The following is a 25,752-nucleotide window of genomic DNA, read 5'->3' on the forward strand; positions in this document are numbered from 1 at the left end:
GAAGAGGACAAAAAAAACTTCTAAATTAATTGTATGAGGCCAGTATCACCCTGATGCAAAAAAAGAAAAAACAAAACAAAACAAAAAAACAGATAAAGGCACCACCAAAAAAGAAAACTACAGACCAGTATCTCTCATGAATGTAGAAGCAAAAACTTTAACAAAGTATTAGCAAACTGAATCCAATAATACATTAAAAAATTCACATACCAGAATCCAAATGGGATTTATTCATAAGATGCAAGGGTGGTTCAGCATTTGCAAAACAACATGATACATTATATCAATAAGAGAAAAGATAAACACTATATGATCATTTAAATAGATAAATAAAAAGCACTTGAAAAAGCACAACATCCATTCATGATTAAAAACTCTCTACAAAGTAGGTCTAGAGGAAATACACTTCAACATAATAAAAACGTTTTATTAAAAACCCACATTTAACATCACACTCAAGGGAGAAAAACTGAGAGCCTTTCCTCTAATGTCAGAAACAGGACAAGGCTGTCCACTCTCACTACTTTTATTCAACATGTGCTTGAAGTCTTAGCAACAGCAATTAGATAACATAGAGAAATAAAAGGCCTTCAAACTAATAAGAAGTAAAGTTCTCACTTTTTGCAGATGACATGATCCCACATATAGAAAACACTAAAGATTTACACAAAACACTTCTAGAATTAAAACATGAATTCAATAAAGTCACAGAATATGAAATTAGTGTATAAAAATCCATTGCATTCCTATCCAGTAATAATGAAGTAGCAGAAAGAGGAATTAAGAAAACGATCTCATTTATAATTACACCAAAACCAATAAAACATCTATGAATAAACTTAACCAAAGAGGTGAAAGTCCTGTACTCTGAAAACTATAAAACACTGATGAAAGAAATTCAAGATGATAGAAAGAAACTGAAAGATATTCCATGCTTATGGCTTGGAAGAACAAATTATTACTAAAATGCCTACACTATTTAAAGCCTTCACATATTTAATTCAATCCCTATCAAAATACCAAGAGTATTTTTCACAGAACTAGAAAAAACAATCCTAAAATGTCTATGGAGCCACAAAAGACATCAATTAACCAAAGCAATCATGAAAAAGAAAATCAAAACTGAAGTATTACAAGGACATATTTCAAGTTTTATTACAAAGTGGTAGTAATTAAAACAGTATGGTATTGGTATGAAAAATAGACACATAGATCAATGGAGTAGAATAGGAAAGTCAGACATAAACCCACAATTACATGGTCAATTAGTCTTTAATAACCTCTTCAGCATACAATATTGGGAAAACTGGACAGCTATATGCAAAAATAAAAGAAAGAAAGAAAAGAAAAGAAATGAAAAAGAAAAGAAAAAGAAAAAGAAAAAAGAACCTGGATCACTTTATTTTATCATACACAAAATAAACTCAAAATATACACCTGAAATCATAAAAATCCTTGAAAAGAACACAGGCAGTAATTTTTCTGGCATTAGTGGCAGCAACAGCAACATTTTCCCAGATACATCTCCTGAGGCAAGGGAAATATAAACAAAAATAAACTCCTGGGGCTACACCAAAAACAAGCAAGTGAACTAACAAACAAAAAACTTCTGTGGAGCAAAGGAAACCATCAACAAAACTAAAAGGCAGCCTATATAATGGGACACGATATTTGCAAAAGATATATCTGACAGAGGACTAATACCCAAAATTTCTAAGATCTGATACAACTCAACTCCTAAAAAACAGTCTAATTAAAAAATGGCAAAAGACATGAAAAAACACTTCTTCAAAGAAGATGTCCAGATGGCCAACACACACATGAAAAGATCTCAACATCACTCAGCATCAGGGAAATGAAAATCAAAACTAAAAATGAAATATTATCTCAAACCTGTGAGAATGGCTAAAATCAAAGACACAAGGAACAACAAGTGCTGGTGAGGATGTGGAGAAAAGAACAGTGGTGTACTACTACTGAGAATGTAACCTGGTGTAGCCACAGTGGAAAACAGTATGGCAGTATGGAAGTTCCTTAAAAAAGTGAGAATTGAGGGCACCTGAGTGGCTCAGTGAGTTAAGCTTCTGCCTTCGGCTCAGGTCATGATCTCAGGGTCCTGGGATTGGGTCCCACATTGAGCTCTCTGCTCAGCGGGGAGCCTGCTTCCCTTCCTCTCTCCTTCTGTCAAATAAATGAAGAAAATCTTAAAAAAAAAAAAAGTGAAAATTGAAATGCATTATGATCCAGTAATCCCACTACTGGGCATTTCCTCCCCTAAAATGACACAAAAAAATAATTCAAAAGTTTACACACACACCCATGTTTACTGCAGAATTATTTATAATAGCCAAATTATGGAAACAGCCCAAGGGTCTATCAACTAAGGAATAGATAAAGATGAATGTGTCTGTGTATACACACACACACACACATACACACACACTGGAATTATTACTCAGCCATAAAAAGAATAAAATCTTGCTATTTATAACAATATGGAGGTAGCTAGAAGAGTATTATGCTAAGTGAAATAGTCAGAGAAAGACAAATACCATATGATCTTACTCATATGTGGAATTTAAGAAATAAAACTAACAAGCAAAGGGAAAAAGAGACAGAAACCAAAAAACAGACTCTTAATTTTAAGAACAAACAGGGAGGGGGGAGGAATGGTTGAAATAAGACACTTGTCATGATGAAAACAATTTTAAAAAAGTAGTTATAGGATAAATTTATTTAAAGCTAATTCCCAAAGATACCTAATAATTATTTTATTGGGGTGTATTTGGCCTTTATTTTGACTCATTAATACTAATACAAAAGTGATTTCTAATGCTAAAAAATGTTGATACGCAATTAGCTTTACGTTTCTGGAACCACATTAGATACAGTAAAATTACAGTCTATTGTCCATGTTAGTCTTCTATTACTATGAACAAATTATGTTCAGTTTAGCAGCTTCATAGAATATCTACTTATTAGCTCCCAGTTCTGTAAGTCACAAGTTTGGACATGATGTGGCTGGTCTATTACTCAGAGCCTTATAGGTGAAAATGAGGAGTCGGCAGACTTGTGCTCCTTTCTAGAGACTGCGGGAAAGAATCTGCTTGCAAACTCATTGAGTTGTTGGCAGAATCAGTTTCTTATGAGTTGTGGTCTGAGGTCCCGTTTTCTCACCGGTTTTTGGCTGGTGGTGGCTGTCAGATAGATCATAGATGGTACTTGTATTCCCTGCCCTCTGCTTCCTGCTCCAGCCCCCATCTTCAAAGCTTCAAAGCCAGAAAGAGAGAATCCACCTTTATAAAGCTCAGTTCTGGAATGATATGTCAATGTATTTACAGGGAGGACCAAGTGGGGGGGGGGGATTGTACAAGGATGTGCATCATTGGAGATTACCTTAGAATTTGAACTACTACTCTGAGTCAAATTTGTAGGGCATCGGAACAAAAGGGAATGCTTTTTTGTAAGATAATTAAAGAGAGCAGTTCATTTAAAGTCTTCCTCAAGTTCTGTTAGAATAGAGAGGTAAATCATGGCTAGCAAGATTCTACCACTGTGCATCAGTTACAGAGGAAGCTTAAACTCATTGTTTTTATCATTCGGGGAAGAAGATGGGTCTCACATAAAAAGAAGCAGAAGATAATTCAAATATAATATAATTTCAGTATATCAATGGAATTAGGAAAATACCAAATCATTGCCTTTTGGGTTTATTCTCTCTTTCTGATTCTTTCAATTCTCTTCCTCTACATTATTTTGAGGCCCTGAATCTGGCTCCCTGGACCACAATATCTCTTCCCAAAGGATTTATTTTATGGAATCATCTCCAACTAACCCAACAGTAATTAGTTAATCACTAAAAGTAGGTTAAGGAGAAGTATGAAGATGTGTCCTTTATGCCTGCCAAAATAAATGTGTTTTAGTAGAGGACTTTAACAACTTAATCAGGACACACTAATTTCTTTGTAATGGTAATGGCAGTGATGGAGGTGGTGGTACTCTGTGCAGATTGGAACTGGATTTATTAAAAAAAAGCTAGACTCAGCAGGATGTAAGGAAGCATAATTATTTTTTACAACTGCTATCTTTAATCAGCTCTGTAGGCACACCTTTCCTCCCAGGATGAAATCTAAGACAATCTCATTACTTTCTCTGATGTCTTCAAATAATACATTAATGTTCTTTATTTTTTAAATGATAAAAAAAATTCTTCCAGTCCCAAATATAATAACTCCAAACTATTGTTCATTTTAAGACCTCTCTTTTGAGCTTTCAGACAACTAGTGGTTACTTCCTATTGTAGTTGTTTATTGTTGCATAACAAATTACTTAAAAACTGATAGAAATAAACTATTTTCTTGTGCTCACTATTTTTTTTAAAAAAAATCTTATTTATTTATTTGACAGAGATCACAAGTAGGCAGAGAGGCAGGCAGAGAGAGGTGGGGAGTGGGGAAGCAGGCTCCCTGCTGAGCAGAGAGCCTGATGTGGGGCTTGATCCCAGGACTGTGAGATCATGACCTGAGACGAAGGCAGAGGCTTTAACCCACTGAGCCACCCAGGCGCCCCTTATGCTCACTATTTTATGGATCAGGAATTTGGGAAGTATTTGGCTGGGCAGTTTTCGCTTGCGTTCTTTATGTGATTGTGGTCAGATGTTGGCTTAGGACTGGAAGATGTCTCATTCCTGTGACTAGCAATGAATTCTCATTTTCTACTGTGTGCCCAGCTTTGACTATTATAAAGTCTGCCTACATGTAGCCATTCTTTGTGGTTTGAGGACTCAAAAGTTGTTTGGAGTTCAGGGGTCAAAAAAACCTAATTGGTCCAGAAGGACGCTGGAAGCTGTGTTACATTTGTAACTTTGGCTGGGAAATCAAATAGCTTTACCTCTACCAAACCCTTTTGAGCAATGGAGTCCTTCATAAGGTATTCAAATTCAAAAGGAGGGGATAGACTGCTTCTTGACTAGAGAAGACTATCAAAGAAATTTGTGGCCATAGATTTAGAGATCACATCTCCCTTCTATAAGGTGGACATCTTCCCCACAAGAGCCACAGACTTCCTTCTTATGAGAGTGGAAGGTCAGCTGGCTTTCCATTAAAAAGTAAAATACCTAATATCAACTACTCATAACACAATATTTTTTTTGTATCTTCTGAAGAAACCACTGGCTCCAAGATGAGTTGAAATATTTGGCGGTGAGGGTAGAAAGACTCACGAGCTTCCGCAAGCAGAAGAAAGGCTGTTAACTGTGTGGTTTTCCCAATGCCAGGGGTTCCTTTATAGACAACATCTTAACTGAAGCTTTGATGTGCTTTCAAGAGGTCTTAAACATTCTACTCTATTATTATATTAACATAAAATTCCAATTGTGGGAGGTCATATAGAATAATATATGACTTATTGTATTGGAGCTTTATATGAAATTAGAATAAGCCTACACCACCTATTTCTTTCTGAAAATTCAATACAGGCTCTGCACAAACAGAAAATAACCAGACAGCACTTCCGAGACCCAGTCTGTACAGCACCTTAGAGATTTAGGACATATGCCAAGGGGACTTGACAGCTTACGCCAGTGATCACATCAGCCACAATGCAAAAAATCATCATTATTTTAGAGTACTTGGTTTAAAAGAATTTGGCAATAATAAAGAACACACACACATATATACATACAAGAAGCATTTTTCAAACATTAATTTATTGAGAAAGTGTATAATTTATTACATAAGAACGATGAAGTGTTTCCTAGAAAGGAATTCCCAACAAGCAATCTTAAAAGGTTTGCAAGGTGATGGAAAACACATGCAAATTAAATAGCCAAACTCTTTTTCATCCTGGGTTTCAAAACTCCTATTAGCAATGTGACATTGGATATGTATGAATAATCTTTAGTGCTGTTACTTGCAGTAAAGTTTGTATCTGAGAAATAAGTGTAACTCTATCTTCTGGAGGCTAGCACACTATTGATAGCTCATAAAATAAAAAGCCTTTGCTGATGGCCATGGCCTATGAAGAAACCACAGAGGGTTGCCATGATCCTCCAGCAGGCAGATTTGATCATCACTGTCTTATTATCCAAGTGTGTGTCAGAATGCAGAACCGATTCCTATATAGCAGTCCCTTGCCAGCTCCAAGAGAATCCCACTAGAACATCCATTTGGAAGGAATAAGGAAATCTATGTTGCTGCTGGGAAGTGGGTTCACGCCACTTTTATTGACCTCGGTCCTTTAAAATCTAATGGACACTATTACATCATGGAATGCAGCATTCAGAGCTATTAAAAAACAACAACAACAACAACAACAACAACAACAACAACAAAAAAAACCCCACTGCATCACAGTATAAACATGCCCGAGTCCTTTATTTCACATGCAGAATTTTGTGGCAGAGAGATATCAGGTAAGATAGTTTCTGTCTGTGGAGAGAACTAAAGACACAGTCCCCAAAGAGGAATTGCTTACTGTTGTTCGGTTTACCTGGAAAGCTCCAATTTGAAGAAATGTTGTGGAGGAAGGATTTAGGTATAAGGGATGAAAATATACAAAGGAGAAGAAAAAGTACTGAGCTCTGAAAAAAAAAAAAAATTTGAGAATGAAAGATAATGTAACTGAAGAAAGATACACAAAGAATAGGTGCTAATTGACAAGATCAAGGTGTGAGAATAAGGGAGAACTCATAAATCTCTATAAGAAACTATTGTGTCTTGAATTCAGCAGTCAGGCATAAAACAGTATATTTCAACTGCACTTTCTTTCAGAATGCAGTAAGTAGAACTCACCTCACTGTTGCATTTTAATTGTCCTAAGGGGCTCTCTTAAATGAAAAGATAAGAATGTCTTCTACATTAACTTGCAGCAATGCCTTTACAAATAAAAGCTTATAAATTATCTGGTGCTGCTTCAAAAGTTTTTGTATATTCTTAAGTTGTTTAGACATTTCCCAAGTGGTCTACTTACATAGTATGGGTTTTTAGAAGATATTCTTCCTTCACAGAAAAAGGAGAGAAAAGAATTCTAGTCTGGTTTATCTGTCCCAATTATTATAAGTGATATATAATGGGGAATCTTAGGAATTATTATATATAATTTCAGTCATTTAATGTTAATGCATTGTCAACATTAGTCTGGAATAGTAATAGAAATTTAAGAGCCAACTTTTTATGAGTATGTTTGAACTGAGCGTGTGTGTGTGTGTCTATGGGAGTTGGCCTAAGAAGGTACCTGTCTATTATGTTTAATATTTCAGCACCATATATTAGTGTTTTTAAAAACACGAGGGCAAATTTTGATTCATTATGTTTCTTTTCACCTTGTATTTTTTTTTTAAGATTTTATTTATTTATCAGAGAGGGTGTGGGGAGAGAGCGAGCACAGGCAGACAGAATGGCAGGCAGAGGCAGAGGGAGAAGCAGGCTCCCCGCCGAGCAAGGAGCCCGATGTGGGACTCGATCCCAGGACGCTGGGATCATGACCTGAGCCGAAGGCAGCTGCTTAACCAACTGAGCCACCGCGTCCCTCTTTTCACCTTGTATTTTAATATTATTATTTTTCAAGCAGCATCAACATAGGGAATGTGCAAGACAAGGCAGCTGGTATGAATTTTCAATCACAAAATTCAAGTGATCAAATAGGAAACTTCCTTTTATGTCTGTAACTGAAATGAACTTTGATCTGGTTTCCTCATGCAGGGTTGGAGGGTATCTGCTGTAACAGAATACCATAGACTCGGTGGCTTTTAAATAACAGAAATTTATTTCTAGTGGTTCTGCAGTCTGGAAGTCTGAGATCAAGACATGGGCATAATTGAGTTCTGAGGAGGGCCCTCTCCTGGGCTACAGAGTAAGGACTTCTCTCTGGGTCCACACATGGCAGAAGGGGCACGGGAACTCTCTGGAGTTGGTTTTATAATGTCACTAATTCCATTCATGACATCTCTACCTTCATGACAGTCACCTGTCAAAGTCCCCAATGCCCAATACCGTCACACTGGGGATTAAGTTTCAGCAAAGAACTCTGGGGGAACATGAACATTCAGTCTATGCCAGAGAGGAAATTTAACCTTGTGTATTCAAGGTAACAGTCCGTTTTACTTTAAAACTGAATCTCCGGCAGTAAATTTATGATCAGGTAGGGTTTTCTCCTTGCTGGGATGGCAGCAGCTGGAGGGGTAGAGGGTATATGTTTCATGTTGTTACCACAGAGATACACCTCCACTGACCTCTGCTGAATGGGAGTTTTCTGCACATAACCCTTATTATGTCTCTGTTTCCATTATGGTCTCCAATTTCAAGAGCACACACTTTGTTCTATTCTTGTCTACAGACTCTGGCTTAACACTGCAACATTTCCAGTAAACGCTGCTTTATAAAGAGGCTTTATAGAGTCTGTTTTCCTCTGTGTAAGGTTGTTACATCCTTTAATATTCTAATTAGAAATTTGACTATCTGAGAGGGGCCTATAAGACAGATTCAAAACATATGGCCATATCACTACTTTTTAATTACACAGGGGCTTAACAAACATGAAGAAATGTAGTTTCTTATTAAAAATAGATGGCAAAATACACAACTACAGAAGTGATGAATGCTTTGTCTTAAGAGTGAAAAAATAATGCATGGACAACAACAATTATAGGGAATAAGACCTCCTGAATAGAAACATGAGAATCTTGGTGAGCTCTCTACTCAAAAAAAAAAAAAAAAAAAAAAAAAAACCTCAACAATTTAATTTGTAATCATTCTATTAAATAAAAAATATCAAACCAACAATTATTTAAAGTCTCTGTAATTTGTCCAAAGGGAAAAAAATAAATGCGAAACATTCATTAAAGAAAATCTACTAAACTTCAGCAAGAACATGACTGTGGTTTTGACCATGGTCTTACCACCACCAAATTCCCTGACTTCACCAATTCTGTAACACAGAAGCTCTACCCTTAACATCCTACAATTGTCAAGTGAGGATTAAGAAGATAAGAGCTCTCTATGTCACATCCACTCTGGGGATAGGATTTCACCCATGGAAAGGCAGGATGTTAGAGTTTCTCATCCCCCATTGTACGTTGCAGAAGTTCTATTCCAGCTAAGTATGCTGAAAAGATAAGGTCTGTAGCCTCCCATTGTATACCTATGTAAAGAATAAAAGCTCTACTGTAAATGTGTCAGGGTAAGAATAAAGAGGCCCCCAACTGTTGTTCCTCATATTACTTCTAGCGTAGAAATTCTATGTTGGAAGGGCGAAAAAGAAGACCAGGAGGTGTCATGTCCACTCCATGACGACTTCTAGAGTGAGGATGTCACTTCAGGAAAACCGAGCTCCACCCCTACACTCCAGTGCCATAGTTCTGGGATTCTGCTCAGGGTAAAGGCAGGCCATGAGAATTGATGGGGCCCGAATCTATTTGAAACAGAACATGGATAACTACATGTCTAAGAGCACTGTGGATTTCATGGAAAACAACTAAGAGAAAGCTGGTAGTTCCACAACACAAACCAAATAATAAACAGCTAAAAGTTTACCAAAACTAAAGAACAAGAACTAAAGTGAAGCAAGATGGCAGAGGAGTAGCAGACTGAAACAGCATTAGTTCCCAGGAGTTCAGCTAGATAGTTCTCAAACCATTCTGAACACCTACAAACTCAACAGGAGAAAGAAGAGAAGAGCAGCAATTCTAGGAACAGAATATCAACCACTTTCTGTAAACTAGGGTATGCAGAGAAGTGAATTGGAAGCAACGGGAAGACAGTGGGTAGAGGAGCCTGCTCCTGGCAAGCGGTAGAGCAGCAGAGCACAAAATCAAACTTTTAGAAGTCTGCTCCACTGAGGGACATCACTCCAGAGGCTAAGAGGGGCTGTAACCCTTGCAGGGACAATGTGGCCTCAGGACTCTTGCAGTCACAGAAAGAGCAGTGGTGGCAGAGCTCATAGGTATCAGAGCAGAAAAGCCAGCTACAGAGACGGAGCCGAGGAGGGGGCTCTCAGCTTGAGGTTACCGTAAACTGTGATCCGAGGCACAGTTGAGACACTGCTCTTCAAGCAGGGAGGAGTGGTGCAAGAGCGTGCAGCAGGAATCTGCAGGGTTTGGAGACTCCAAATGGGGCTTTGAGCCAGAGACAGAAATGCTTGGTCACAGGCTGGGTGAGCTCAGAGCATGGTTGGAGACCAGGGAGACGGGAGGGAGTGACTGCTTATCTCTGAGGGTGCACTGAGGAGTGGGGTCCTGAGCTCTCAGCGTCTCCAGCCGAAGACTGGGAGGCAGTCATTTTCATTCCCATCCTCCAGACATCTACGGAAAGCATTCAGGGAACAAAAGCTCTGGGAATGATCCCAAGCAGGTTACTTAGCCTGGCCCCTGGCAAGAGTGCTGCAATTCTGACTCGGGAAAAGATATTTGGGAATCATGGCAACACACCCCTCCCACAGAAGATCAGCAAGAACATCCAGCCAAGACCAAGCTCTTCAATCAAAGAGAACTGCAGAGCTCCAGAGCTAGGGGAAAGCAATGCATAGAATTCATGGCTTTTTCCCCATGATCTTTTAGTCTTGCAAAATTAATTTCTTTTTAAAGATTTTATTTATTTGAGAGAGAGACAGAGAGAATGAGAGAGAGCATGAGATGAGAGAAGTCAGCAGGAGAAGCAGACTCCCTGCTCAGCAGGGAGCCTGATGCAGGACTTGATCCCAGGACTCCAGGATCATGACCTGAGCCAAAGGCAGTTGCTTAACCAACTGAGCCACCCAGGCACCCAAGTTAATTTTTTTTTCTTTCTTTCTTTCTTTCTTTTTTTTTAAGATTTTATTTATTCATTTGACAGAGATCACAAGTAGGCAGAAAGACAGGCAGAGAGAGAGGAGGAAGCAGGCTCCTTGCAGAGCAGAGAGCCCGATGCGGGGCTCGATCCCAGGACCCTGAGATCATGACCTGAGCTGAAGGCAGAGGCTTTAACCCACTGAGCCACCCAGGTGCCCCCAAGATAAAATTTTTTTTAATTTAATTTTTTTATTCTACTTTTAAAATTTTTCCTTTTTAACTATTTTATCTTATCAATAACTTCTTTTAAAAAATATATATATTTTTAAGATTTTTTATTTATTCACTTGACAGACAGAGATCACAAGTAGGCAGAGAGGCAGGCAGAGAGAGAGGAGGAAGCAGGCTCCCTGCTGAGCAGAGAGCCCGACTCGGGGCTTGATCCCAGGACTCCGGGATCATGACCTGAGCTGAAGGCAGAGGCTTTAACCCACTGAGCCACCCAGGCGCCCCTTAAAAAGTATTTTTAAATTTTCATTGTTATAGTCATTTTTCATCCCTTCATTGTATTTAATCTTATTTTTTGTATACATACAGGTTTTTTTCTTTAAAAATTTGGGACATAATTTCTTCTAATAGATCAAAATATACCATAAATCTAGCTCCAGCCTCAGTACCTTCTCTCCTTTTTAAAAAAATTTCCAAGCAACTTATCAATCCCTTTTTTAGAATCTTTTAAAATTTTCATCTTTAAAGTCATATTCTTTTCCTTCAACCTGTTTACCCTTATTTTTGTATATATGTAAGATTTTCTTTCTTTAAAATTTCGAGAGGTATTTTCTTCTAAGAGACCAGAATACACCCAAAATCAAGAGGGTGGCTTGGTTCTATTCACCACTCTAATATATCTAATATATTATATGAGATATATTATATAATTATTAATATATCTTATATTATATAAGATATATTAGAGTGGTGAATAGAACCTGCCACCCCCTTGATTATATATTTACACATATATATATATAATCAAGGGGGAGGCTCAGTTTTTTTATACTTATTTATTTATTTATACATATAAATGTATATCGGTATAAATTTATATCAGTTATGTATATATTTATTTATACATATATCAAAATATATATTTATGTATTTATATATTTGTAATTATTTATAAAGATAAATTAGTTATAAAGATATATATATTTATATATCTTTTTATTTTTACACCCTTTTCTTCTCCTTCTGGTTTCAGGTCTCTTCTGATTTGGTTAGCATATATTTTTCTGGGGTTTTTGCAACCCTCTTTGTATTTTATTCTCTTGTTCATATATTCTTTACTGGATAAAATGACAAGGCGGAAAAACTCACCACAAAAAAAAAAAAGAACAAGAGGCAGTACCAATGGCTAGGGACCTAATCAATACAGACATTAGTAATATGTCAGAACTAGAGATCAGAATGAGGATGATCAAGGTGTTAGCTGGGCTCAAAAAAGACATGGAAGATATAGAGAAACCCTTTCTGGAGAAATAAAGTCCCTTTCTGGAGAAATAAGAAAAAAAACTAAAGTATAACCACGTTGTGTAAAAAAAGGTATTAATGAGGTGCAATAAAAAATGGAGGCTCTTACTGCTAGGACAAATGAGGCAGAAGAGAGAATTAGTGATATAGAAGAATTAATGATATAGAAGACCAAATGACAGAGAATAAAGAAGCTGAGCAAAAGAAAGAGAAACAACTACTGGACCATGAAGGGAGAATTCAAGAGATAAGTGATACCATAAGATGAAAAAAATAGTATAATAGTTGAGATCCCAGAAGAAGAAGAAAGAGAGGGGGAGAGCAGAAGGTATAGTAGAGCAAATGATAATAGAGAATTTTCACTAATAGGACAAAGAGAACATGCATCAAAATCCAAGAGGCACAGAGAATGCCCCTCAAAATCAATAAAAATAGGTCCACACCCCATCATGTAATAGTAAAATGTAGAAGTCTTAGTGACAAAGAGAAAATCCTGAAAGCAGCTCGGGACAAGAGATCTGTAATATACAATGGTAGAAATATTAGATTGACAGCAGACTTATGCACAGATACTTGGTAGGCCAGAAAGGACTGGCATGATATGTTTGCATGTATGTGCGTGCGTGCGTGTGCATGTGCATGTGCGTGTGTGTGTGTGTGTGTTTTCAGAGCACTAAATGAGAAAAATATGCAGCCAAGAATACTATATCCAGCCAGGCTGTCACTGAAAATAGAAGGAGATGTAAAAGCTGCATGGAGCACTGGGTATGGTGCATAAACAATGAAAGCTGGAGCACTGAAAAGAAATAAAATAAAATAAAATGGGGGGGGGGGGCTTCCAGGACAAAAATTAAAAAATTTGCTAACACCAAACCAGCCCTACAGGAAATATTGAAAGGGGTCCTTTAAGCAAAGAGAGAGCCTGAAAGTAGTAGACCAGAAAGGAACAGAGACAATATACAGTAACAGTCAACTTATAGGCAATACTAAATTCCTATCTTTTAATAGTTACCCTGAACATAAATGGGCTAAACGCCCCAATCGAAAGACACAGGGTATCAGAATGGATAAAAAAACAAGACCCATTAATGTGCTGTCTATCAGAAACTCAGTTTAGACCCAAGGACACCTCCATACTTAAAGTGAGGGGGTTGAAAACAATTTACCATTCTAATGGACATCAAAAGAAAGCTGGGGTGGCAATCCTTATATCAGATATTAGGTTTTAAGGCAAAGACTATAGTAAGAGATGAGGAAGGACACTATATCATACTCAAAGGGTCTGACCAACAAGAGGATCTAACAATTTTAGATCCCTAACATGGGAGCAGCCAATTATATAAACCAATTAATAACAAAATCAAAGAAACACATTGAAAATACTACAATAATAGTAGAGGACTTTTAGCGCACACCCCCCAGTGAAATGGAGAGATCATCTAAACAAAAGGTTAACAAGGAAATAAAGGCTTTAAATGACACACTGGACCAGATGGGACATCACAGATATATTCAGAACATTCTATCCCAAAGCAAGAGAATACACATTCTTCTCTAGTGCACATGGAACATTCTCCAGAATAGATCACATCCTTGGTCACAAATCAGGTCTCAACTGGTACCAAAAGACAGGGATCATTCCCTGCATATTTTCAGACCACAATGCTCTGAAGCTAGAACTCAACCACATGAGGAAATTTGGAAAGTACTCACATACAGGGAGGCTAAAGAGCATCATACTAAAGAATGAATGGGTCAACCAGGAAATTAAAGAAAAATTGAAAAAAATCATGAAAACAAATGAAAGTGAAAACACAGCTGTTCAAAGTCTTTGGGACACAGCAAAGGCGGTCCAGAGAGGAAAGTATATAGCCATACAAGGCTTTCTCAAGTAAGAAGAAGGGTCTCAAGTACACAACATAACCCTACCCCTAAAAGAGCTAGAGAAAGCACAGCAAAGAAAGCCTACACTCAGCAGGAGAAGAGAAATCATAAAGATCAGAGCAGAAATCAATGAAATAGAAACCAAATGAACAGAAGAACAGATCAATGTAACTAGGAGATGATTCTTTGAAAGAATTAATAAGATTGATAACCCCCTGGCCAGACTTATTGAAAGGAAAAGAGAAAGGACCCAAATTAATAAAATTATGAATGAAAGAGGAGAGATCACAACCAATACCAAAACAATGGAATTATAAGAACATATTGTGAGCAATGATACACCAGCAAATTTGACAATCTGGAAGAAATGGATGCATTCCTAGAGACATATAAACTACCAAAACTGAACCAGGAAGAAAAAGAAAACCTGAACAGACCCATAACCAGTAAGAAGATTGAAGCAGTCATCAAAAATCTCCCAACAAACAAGAGCCCAGGGCCAGATGGCTTCCCAGGGAATTCTACCAACCATTTAAAGAAGAATCAATAACTCTTCTCCTGAAACTGTTCCAAAAAATAGAAATGGAAGGAAAACTTCCAAACTCATTTTATGAGGCCAGCATCACCTTGATCCCAAAACCAGACAAAGACCCCATCAAAAAGGAGAATTACAGACTAATATCCTTGATTAACACGGATGCAAAATTTCTCACCAAAATACTAGCCAATAGGACCAAACAGTCCATTAAAAGGCTCATTCACCACGACCAAGTGGGATTTATTCCTGGGTTGCAAGGTTGATTCAACATCTGCAAATCAATCATTATATACATTAATAAAATACATTATAATATATATACTAATAATATTAATGTATATATAATACATTAATAAAAGAAAGAACAAGAACCACATGATACTTTCAATAGATGCTGAAAAAGAATTAGATAAAATACAGCATCTATTTTTGATCAAAAGTCTTCAAAGTTAGGGATAGAGGGTACATACCTCAATATCATCAAAGCCATCTATGAAAAACCCACATGGAATATCATTGCCAATGGGGAAAAACTGAGAGCTTTTTTCCTAGGGTCAGGAACGCAGCAGGGAATGTCCACTATCACCACTGCTATTCAGCATAGTACTAGAAGTCCTAGTCTCAGCAGTCAGACAACAAAAAGAAATAACGGTTATCCAAATCAGCAAAGAAGAAGTCAAACTTTCACTCTTTGCAGATGATATGATACTTTATGTGGAAAACCCAAAAGCCTCCACTCCAAAACTGCTAGAACTCATACAGGAATTCAGTAAGTTGCCAGGATATAAAATCAATCCACAGAAATCAGTTGCATTTTTATAAACCAATGGCAAGACAGATGAAAGAGAAATTAAATAGTCGATCCCATGTACAATTGCTCCCAAAACCATAATATACCTAGGAATAAACCTAAACAAAGTGGCAAAGAATCTATATTCAGAAAACTATAAAGTATTCATGGAAGAAATGGAGGAAGACACAAAGAAATGGAAAAATGTTCCATGCTCATGAATTGGAAGAACAAATATTGTGACAATTTCTACATTATCTAAAGCAATCTACACATTTAATGCAATCCCTATCAAAATACCATCAATTTTTAAAAAACAAATGGAACCAATAACCCTAAAATATAAATGGAACCAGAAAAGACCTCAAATAGCCAGAGAAATGTTGAAAAAGAAAGCCAAAGTGGGTGGCATCACAATTCTAAACTTCAAGCTCTATTACAAAGCTGTTATCATCAAGACAGTATGGTACTGGAACAAAACAGTTATGTAGATCAATGGATAGGAATAGAGAGCTCAGAAATGGACTTTCAACTCTATGCAACTCATCTTTGACAAAGCAGAAAAGAATGTCCAATGGAAAAAAGACTGTCTCTTCAACAAATGATGTTGGGAAAATTGGACAGCCACATGCAGGAGAATGAAACCAGACCATTTCCTTACATCACACACAAAAACAGACTCGAAATGGATGAAATACCTGAATGTGAGATAGGAATCCATCAAAATCCTTGAGGAGAACACAGGCAGCAACCTCTCCGACCTCAGCCACAGCAAATTCTTCCTAGAAACATCATCAAAGGCAAGAGAAGCAAGGGCAAAAATTAACTATTGGTACTTTATCAAGATCAAAAGATTTTGCACAGCAAAGGAAATAAGTCAACAAAACCAAAAGACAACTGACAGAGTGGGATAAGATATTCACAAATGACATATCAGATAAAGGGCTAGTATCCAAAATCTACAAAGAACTCATGAAACTCAACACCCAAAGAACAAATAATCCAATCAAGAAATGGGCAGAGGACATGAAGAGACTTTTCTACAAAGAAGATATCCAGATGGCCAACAGACACATGAAAAAGTGTTCCATATCACTTGGCATCAGGGAAATACAAATCAAAACCACAATGAGATACTACCTCACACCAGTCAGAATGGCTAAAATTAACCAATCAGGAAATGACAGATGTTGGTGAGGATGCGGAGAAAGGGGAACCCTCCTACACTGTTGGTGGGAATGCAGGCTGTTGCAGCCACTCTGGAAAACAGCATGGAAGTTCCTCAGAAAGTTGAAAATAGAGCTACCCTACACTACTGAGTATTTATCCTAAAGATACAAATGTAGTGATCCAAAGGGGCATGTGCACCCAAATGTTCATAGCAGCAATGTCCACCGTAGCCAAACTTTGGAAAGAACCTAGATGTCCATCAACAGATGAACAGATAAAGAAGATGCAGGATATATATATGATGGAATACTAGGAAGCCATCAAAATAAATGAAATCTTGCCATTTACAACAACTTGGATGGAACTGGAGGGTATTATGCTGAGAAAAATAAGTCAATAAGAGGATGACAATTATTGTATGATCTCTCTGATATGAGGAATTTGAGAGGCAGAGTTGGGGGTTTGAGGGGTAAGGGAAGGAAAAAATGAAACAAGATGGGTTCAGGAGGGAAATAAACTATGAGACTCTTAATCTCACAAAACAAACTGAGGGTTGCTGGTGGGTGGGGGTTAGGGGATAGAGTGCTAGGTTATGGACATTGGGGAGGGTATATGCTATGGTCTATGTTGTGAAATGTGTAAGCCTGATGATTCACAGTCCTGTACCCCTGGGGCAAATAATGCATTATATGTTAATAAAAATAATTAAAAACAAAATAAAACAAAACAAAAAACAAGAACTAAAGCCAACGATACCAGAAAGAGAGAGATAACAACAATCAGAGCAGAAATAAATTGAGATCAGAAAAACACAGAAACACCAGTGAAATCAAGAGTTTTTTTTGTTTTCGTCTTCAGATAAACAAAAGTGACAAACTTTTGTTTATCTTTGTCTTGTCTTTTCTTATATCCACAAAGAAAAGAACAAAAACAAAAGCAGAACTCTAATAAATAAAATCATTAATGAATAGAGACATTACAACTTATACCATAGAAATATAAAGAACCATAACAGACCACTAGGAAGAAATATACACCAACAAATTGGGCAATTTGGAAGAAACAAATTAATTCTTAAGAAAATAAAACCTACCAAGACCAAGGAAAGAAAAAACAGAGAATCTGAACAGCCTCACAATGAGTAATGAGAATGAATTAGTAATCAAAACCTCCCAACAAAGAAATGCCTAGGACCAGATGGCTTCAAAGGTGAATTCTACCAAATATTTAAAGAACTTTTTCAAATATTTTCAAAGAAAGAAACTTTTGAAATAAATAACCTTTTCAAATATTTCTCAAAATTTGAAAATTAAGAAACACTCCCAAGATTATTTTCCAAGACTAGCTTTACCCTGATACCAAAGCCAAATAAAGACACTACACGAAGGTAAAACTACAGACTAATATCCCTGATGAATATAGATGTAAAAATTCTGAACAAAATCCTACCAAATCATACTCATCAGCCCAATGAAAGAATCAAACACCATGATCAAGTGTGATTTATCACCAGATGCAAGGATGGTTCGACATATGGAAATCAATTATTATTGTGATATATTGAAATAGAATGAAACATAAAAACCATATGGTCCTATGAATGCATACAATCAAAACAGTGAACCAAATTCAACATCCTTTCCTGATAGAAACTTTCAACAGAATGGGTGTAAACTAAGAATAACTCAACACAATAAAGGTCACATCTAAGGAGTGCATAAATCATACGATACTCAACAGTAAAAGGCTGAAAGCTCTCCCTGTAAGACCGGTAACAGGAAAAAGGTGCCCAATCTCATTACTCCTGTTCAACATTGTACTAGAAGTCTTAGTTGAAGAAATCAGGCAAGAAATAAAAGTCATTCAAATCTAAAAGTAATTAGTAAAATTGTATCTGTTTGCTCATGGCTTGATCTTACATATAGAAAATCCTAAGGACTCTAAAAAAAAAAACCTATTAGAACTAATCAATGAATTCAGTAAAGTTTTTCGATATAAAATCAACATACCAGTCGCTTATGTTTCTACCCTAACAATAAACTACTACTTGAAAAAGAAATAAATAAAACATCATTTTTTCCTTGTGTTTCTTTCTTTTTTCTTTGGTGTTCCAAAATTCATTCTTTATGCACCGGATGTGGTGCATAAACATTATCACTTATGACAGCATCAAAAACAAAGATTCAACCAAAAATGTGAAAGATCTATATACCAAAACCTATAAGACATTGATGAGAGAAATCAAAGAGAACACAAATAAGTAGAAAATAGTCCATGTTCATGGGTCAGAAAGTGTCAATATTCTTAAAATGTCCATAATACCCAAGCCTATCTGTACATTAAATGTAATTTCTATCAAAATTCCAATGGCATTTTTCACAAAAAGAGATAATACAATCATTGGTAAGGATATGGATACATTAAAACCTTCATGCATTTGCTTCATGGTAAGTAGAATTGTGCAACAGCTTTGGAAAACAGTGTGGCAATTTTTCAAAATGTTAGAGATAGGGGTAACACATGACCTAGCAACGATACTCCTAGGTATATAACCAAGACAAATGAAAATATGCATCCATGGAGAAATTTGTGCATAAACATTCTTAGCAACATCAATAGTATCCAATAAGTAGAATAGTCAGAACATCTGTTAACCGATGGATAAAATTATATGGCATTTCATGCAATGGAGTATTACTTGGCTTTAAAAAGGAATAAAATACTGGTATGCACTATGACATGGACAAAGCTTAAAAACATGAGGCCAACAGAAAGAAGCTAGACACAAAGACCACAGTTTTTATGGCTACTTTTTTTTTTAAAAGATTTTATTTATTTGTCAGAGACAGAGAGAGATAGAGAGGGAGAGAGAGCACAAGCAGGGGGGAGCTGCAGGCAGAGGGAGAGGGAGACTCCCCACTGAGCAAGGAGCTTGATGTGGGGCTCAATCCCAGGATGCTGAGATAGTGACCTGAGTCAAATTCAGATGCTTAAATGACTGAGCCACTCAGGTGTCCCTTTCTGCCTACTTTATTATTCAGAAGAGGTAAATCTATGGAAACAGAAATGAGATTAGTTTTTACTTAGACTAGATAGTATGGCAGAAACAGTGAATGTATATCAGCAGGTACGTTTTTGAAGGGAAGAAGAAATTCTAAAATTAGACTGAGGGGATGCTGGCCCCACTGCAAATTTATTGAAAAATCACTGACTGATGCATTTCAAATGGGTGGTATCCATGTATGGTCTGTAAGTTATAACTCAACAATACTGTTAAAAAGGTGAGTAAATCAACCATTTGCAGCTAATGTTTATAGAAAATTTTCACATACCTGTCACTTTTCTTGGAAATTCTTAAGGATTCTTTTATTTAGTCTGGACAATAATGTTTATAAGCCAGTTACTAATATATCTCCCTCCGTTTGCAGGCCAGGAGGCTGAAGCCAATGGCAGTTAAAGAACTCCCAGCATTTATGGGTTCAGGTTGGAAGCCATACCCAGGCAGTCTGGCTCCAAACCACATGCCTTAAACCACACACTTCTCCTGTGTTATACTGCTCAGAATTTACATTCCTATTGTGTTCTCATTACAGTTACAGAAATCCTATAATTACACCAAGATTTCTGAGAAAGGTGGATTCTTCTAGCCAAAGTTAATTGGGGCTAGCACTAATGAAAGCATACTCAGCCTTACAAGGCTTTCTGGACTGGGCCATTACCTAACGTGTTCTTGTTCTTGCTCTGGTTTAAATCCTACTCACACTTCAAGGCTAAGCCCAAAGTGATCTCTGGGAATCTCTCCCCAACTTCCCAGACCAATGTGGCTTTTCCTTTCCTTGTCCCAAAACATTCTCTGCATGCCTATACCGTCCCACGTTTCCCAGGACACCATGATTATTTGTTTTAATATCTGTTTTTCTCATACACTGAAATTCTCAAGAGTAAGGAACACTGACGTTTGCATCTGTATCCCTAAGTATTGCTGTTAGGAAAATAGCAGGCACCCAATAAACGCTGAATAAATTAAAGAGGGAATGGGAGCTATAGAAGAAATTGAAGAGCTGATCATTTCCTTATCCTCATGCAATTTCCTTCCCTTTATACAAAATCACATGATTCTGAGAGAATGGTGTGTGCAGCATGAAATCTAGGTGAGGTTAACAGTACCATTTTGAGTAGGAGCACTGAAATGCACATTCAAAGGCCATCTAATACACATTTAAAGCACTGACTTCACTTCTGGACAACTTTGTGGGCTTTAAAAAAAAACCCCAGGGGCACCTGGGTTGCTCAGTGGGTTAAAGCCTCTCCCTTCAGCTCAGGTCATGATCCCAGGGTCCTGGAATCAAGCCCTGCATTGGGCTCTCTGCTAAGCCTGCTTCCTCCTCTCTCTGCCTGCTTCTCTGCCTACTTGTGATCTCTGTCAAATAAATAAATAAAATCTTTAAAAATAAATAAATAAATAAACAAATAACACCGATTAAATATCACCTTCTTCCATGATGACTATGCAGCCAGGTGTTGATGCTTCCTATTAAAAAGTAAAGTCAACCTCGAGCAACCTCAGTGCATCTGAGTCAAGGGCAGAAATCTAAAGGTTTTGATTTGCCAGTTCTATTTTAAAAGTATGTTACTCATTCAAATATAGGTTGAGCATGCCAGGGCTTGATCCCATTGGCAGTGTTTGGAAATGAATATTCCAGACGGTGCCTGGTTTAGTATTTTGAACTAAAGCCTGCTGGCCTGGGAATGTCATTACTTCTATAGAAGATGATTTACCTGGGTGACTTTTCAATCAGCAACTTATTTTTAAAAATAAATCTAAAAGGGAAAATATTGTTCTTGCCAGGATGAACAAAACATTTTCTGCCTTTATAGTGTGTAACTGAAAAGATCTGCCAAACGCAAATCCTTCTTTCCAATAGTAATGAGAATATATGACTCAGATATAAGTCCAACACATTTTTTCATCTTGGTATTGAAGCCATTCACCTTTACATTAACTCTCAAGTCACTTGAATATTAGTGGAACCATCAGTCAATTATCTAACATCATATTTGATCTGCATTTGCTCTAAAGGATCAGAGTTACCTAAAAGTCACTGTGTCCCCAAGGTATACAATGCACTCTGGAGATATAATTTACATGGGGGTGGTACTGGAATCTCATTCCTCCAAATCCAAGTATGATTCCATGTAGAAAAAATGAGTGGGTGTGAACCATGGATCTCACTATGTTAATATCTCCGTTGATGCACAAACCAGGCATTTAATTCATCATTCAAAGTCTGCTACTTTTTAAGGGTGTGGGATAAATTCAACTTTAAAACTAATCATAAAACTATAGCAGGGAGTGTTGAAGGAAGGTACTCTCCTCTTCAGGCAAGGCTGTTATCTAGGTGATTGTTAGGTATGCCAGAGGTGTGTTAAATAGGTTAATTTTAGAAGTTTAGTTGCAAAGATTTTAAAAGTAGATGAGAAGGGAGGCAGGGAGTATGGTAAACAAAATGAAAGGAAGGGTGAAAGCAGGGAGGAAATGGTGTGGCTTTGAGGAAGCATTTTTGATTGACTGGTGTTTGTTCCAATTTTAGTATATGTGCTGCCGAAGCGAGCACGATTGACTGGTGTTTGGTATCACAGGGGAACTAGAGGAAATGAAGGGTAAGGAGTAGGTAGATCAAAGGTATTATGTCTAGTGCCCCGTAAAAGAGTCTGGACTTCATTCCTTAGTCAGGGTAAAACCACAAAACAATTAGCCTTTATGTGGAAGAGAGGATAGTGTGATCAGACATGCACTTTATGTAAACCATTCTAGCAATGGTGTAGGGCAAGACTTAAGAGACAAGACAAAGAGACCAAGTGAAAGATAATGGGGAGGGGGTGGCTGGGTGGCTCAGTCAGGTCTTGATTTTGCTCAGGTCTTGATTTCAGGGTTGTGGAGTCAAGCGCCGCATTGGGCTGTATGCTCTGAGTGAAATCTGTTTGTCCCTCTCTCTCATGCTCCTCCTCTAAAGTAAAAAAAATAAATAAATAAAATCTTAAAAAAAAAAAAGGAAGAATGATAATGAGGGTGTGAAAGAAGAAGAAAGCGTGGTGCTAGAGGGGAAAGAGGGGACAGGGCTTGGTGGTCTGTGGGATGAAGGATTTCTGAAGTGGGGATTGGTGGATGGCGGCGTGTTCATGGGCCCTCCCTGTCCTGATGTTTACATTGAATAAGGAGATCAGTGGTGTTCATACTGCAGATTTTGGAAGAAGAAGAAGAAAAAAAAGATGTGACTTTCTGATGGTAGGTTCCTAGATTACTTTGAAACATAAAAAAAGTGATTCACTGACATGCTCCTTGATCCAACATCAAAGGTCTTTATACTGATCAGGGAAATCAATATATCACCAAAATTTAAGGGAACAATGTTTAGGAGATACAGCGTCTCTGTAATACATGAGGCATGACGCCCTCACCCAAGAAAAGCAAAAATCTACATGTCCTGGCATCCTGCTTATGGCTTCCAGCAAAGTGGTCCTCAGTTTCTATGCTTGTTATGGTATAATATTAGAAACCCAGCAAGATGACATACCAGTTAGCACCTTGTGTCAGTTAATCTTGGTCATTACACTGAGTTCAAACCTCTGATTCTCATCATCTTCAACTTATAATAGCATTTGGTTTTACTTCATTCATCCACGAAAAGGAGGGTTTACAAGATAGATGTTAGGGTCACTTTTAATTCCGTAATATTATTTTTATTATTAAATTCTAACAAGCATCACTTGGCAATGAAACATCTTGCCAGCTCTTGTATTTATAGGGCTTGAAATGTAACTCAACATTAACACAAATGTTTGGCTTTACTCTCAAATAGAATTAGATACATGGACATTTTGTCTGTTTTAACCTCTGGTGAGAAATATGTTTCTTGATGATTTTTAGGGGCTAAGCAAATGTACATTGTTTTCTCTCTCTCCATCTCTTTCTACCTCTCATCCCCCACTGGAGGGTAGGAAGTAAGTATGTCTGAGCATACTCAGACCTATGCTCCTTTGTAATTGTATCTTCATTCCTGAAGTCCAGGGATTAGAGACACACTGATACATTGTGCAAAAAAGGAGTGTTGAAATTCAGAATCACTTAGGTTCACTGTTATTCTGCAACCCAAGAGTAGAAGCAAAACAAAACAAAACACCACACACAGAAACTATCAAAAATGCCACCACCACCTGGGTATAAGATAGTTATGCTGTATGTGTGAATTTCCTCAGCAATAGATAAGAGTGGCATTTCATGAGGGTGAGCTGAAATGTTTGAATGACCCAGAACTGGCCTTGGAATAATTTTTCAAACTTTCAGAATTTTGATGTTTATTTTTCTAAATTGGCCATGAGAGGCTTCCTTTTTGCAAACTAGATCCATGGAAAGTTTCAATTTTTACAGTCACCTTCTAAGTTACACATATGCAAAAATAATCAAAGTGCAGGGACAGCATTTTCCTTTCATCCCTGTTTAACTTTAAAAAAAAAGCAATGTGCATTTGGCTCACACACCATGAAAACTTTCATCTTTTACTGGAACCCGTTAGATCTGAAGGATAATTTTACAGAAAGATGTGAATGAATGGGAAACAGGCGATCAAACACTGAGTTGGCCCTTTTTTTTTCTTCTCCTTTTTTGTGAAGTCACTTTATTAAAAAGAAAAAAAAAGTGTGCTTTAAACCACTGTAAATGAGGCAAAAGGGATCTGTGTATAAAACTGGTAGAATTAATGACAAAATGAAAATAATTCACATTTATGAACTAAGGGGGGTATACTTTTTAGCATTTCATTTTAATGTAGGTGTTAAAAAGATTTATTTTCTAATTATTATTTTATTTTAGTGTCGTAAAGTGTGTTTTGAAGTAAAAACGATGTTTGTTCCATTTCCTGGCAGCTCCCGTGTTCCATTAGGAAAAGCAAGATAACCAAAGAATAGAACCTCAGCCAGTGTCAGGCAAAGTTACAGAAGTATTTTAATAAATTGGATGTTTCTAATTGGTTTGGTTTCTTTTGATATTTGGTTTCTTTTGATCCCTTAAAATGTCACTCCCACTGTGGAAATTTGGTGCCATATAAAATTGAGTAAAATACTCTGTTACCTACTTTAAAGAGGTACACAACTATGAAAATGAGCCATCAAGATGAAAAAAAAATGTTTAAAAGTAAGGATGAAATGAAACTCAACCATTCTCTTACACAAAAATAAACTTGAAGTGGATAAAAGATCTCAACATGAGGCAAGAAGAATCAATCAAAATTCTAGAGGAGAACACAGGCAGTAACCTCTTCTACATAGGCCACAGAAACCTCTTTCAAATATGTCTCCAAAGGCAAAGGAAACAAAAATGAAAATGAACTTTTGGGACTTCATCAAGATTAAAAGCTTCTGCACAACAAAGGAAATCCTTTGTCAGTCAACAAAGAGGCAACCCACAGAATGGGAGAAGATACTCACAAATGACAATACAGAAAGGGCTGATATCCAGGATCTATAAAGAACTCCTCAAACTCAACAAACACAAAAACAGATCATCACATCAAAAAATGGGCAGAAGACATGAACAGACACTTCTCCAAAGAAGACATATAAATGGCTAACAGACACATGAAAAAAATGTTCATCATCATTAACCATCAGGGAGATTCAAATCTAAACCACATTGAGATACCACCTTACACCAGTTAGAATGGCCAAAATTAACAAGACAGTAAACAACATGTGTTGGAGAGGATGTGGAGAAAGGGGAATCCTCTTACACTATTGGTGGGAATGCAAGTTGGTACAGCCACGTTGGAAAACAGTGCAGAGATTCCTTAAGAAATTAAAAATAGAGTTCCCCTATGACCCTGCAATTGCAGTACTGGGTATTTACCCCAAAGATATTGATGTAGTGAAAAGAAGGGCCACCTGTACCCCAATGTTCATAGCAGAAATGGCCACAGTTGCCAAATGGTGGAAAGAACAAAGATGCCCTTCAACAGATGAATGGATAATATTCTATAAATAGAATGGAATATTATGCCTCTATCAGAAAGGATGAATACCCAA

The sequence above is a fragment of the Mustela nigripes genome, chromosome 12, assembly GCF_022355385.1.
Source record: "Mustela nigripes isolate SB6536 chromosome 12, MUSNIG.SB6536, whole genome shotgun sequence".
Taxonomy (NCBI): Eukaryota; Metazoa; Chordata; class Mammalia; order Carnivora; family Mustelidae; genus Mustela; species Mustela nigripes.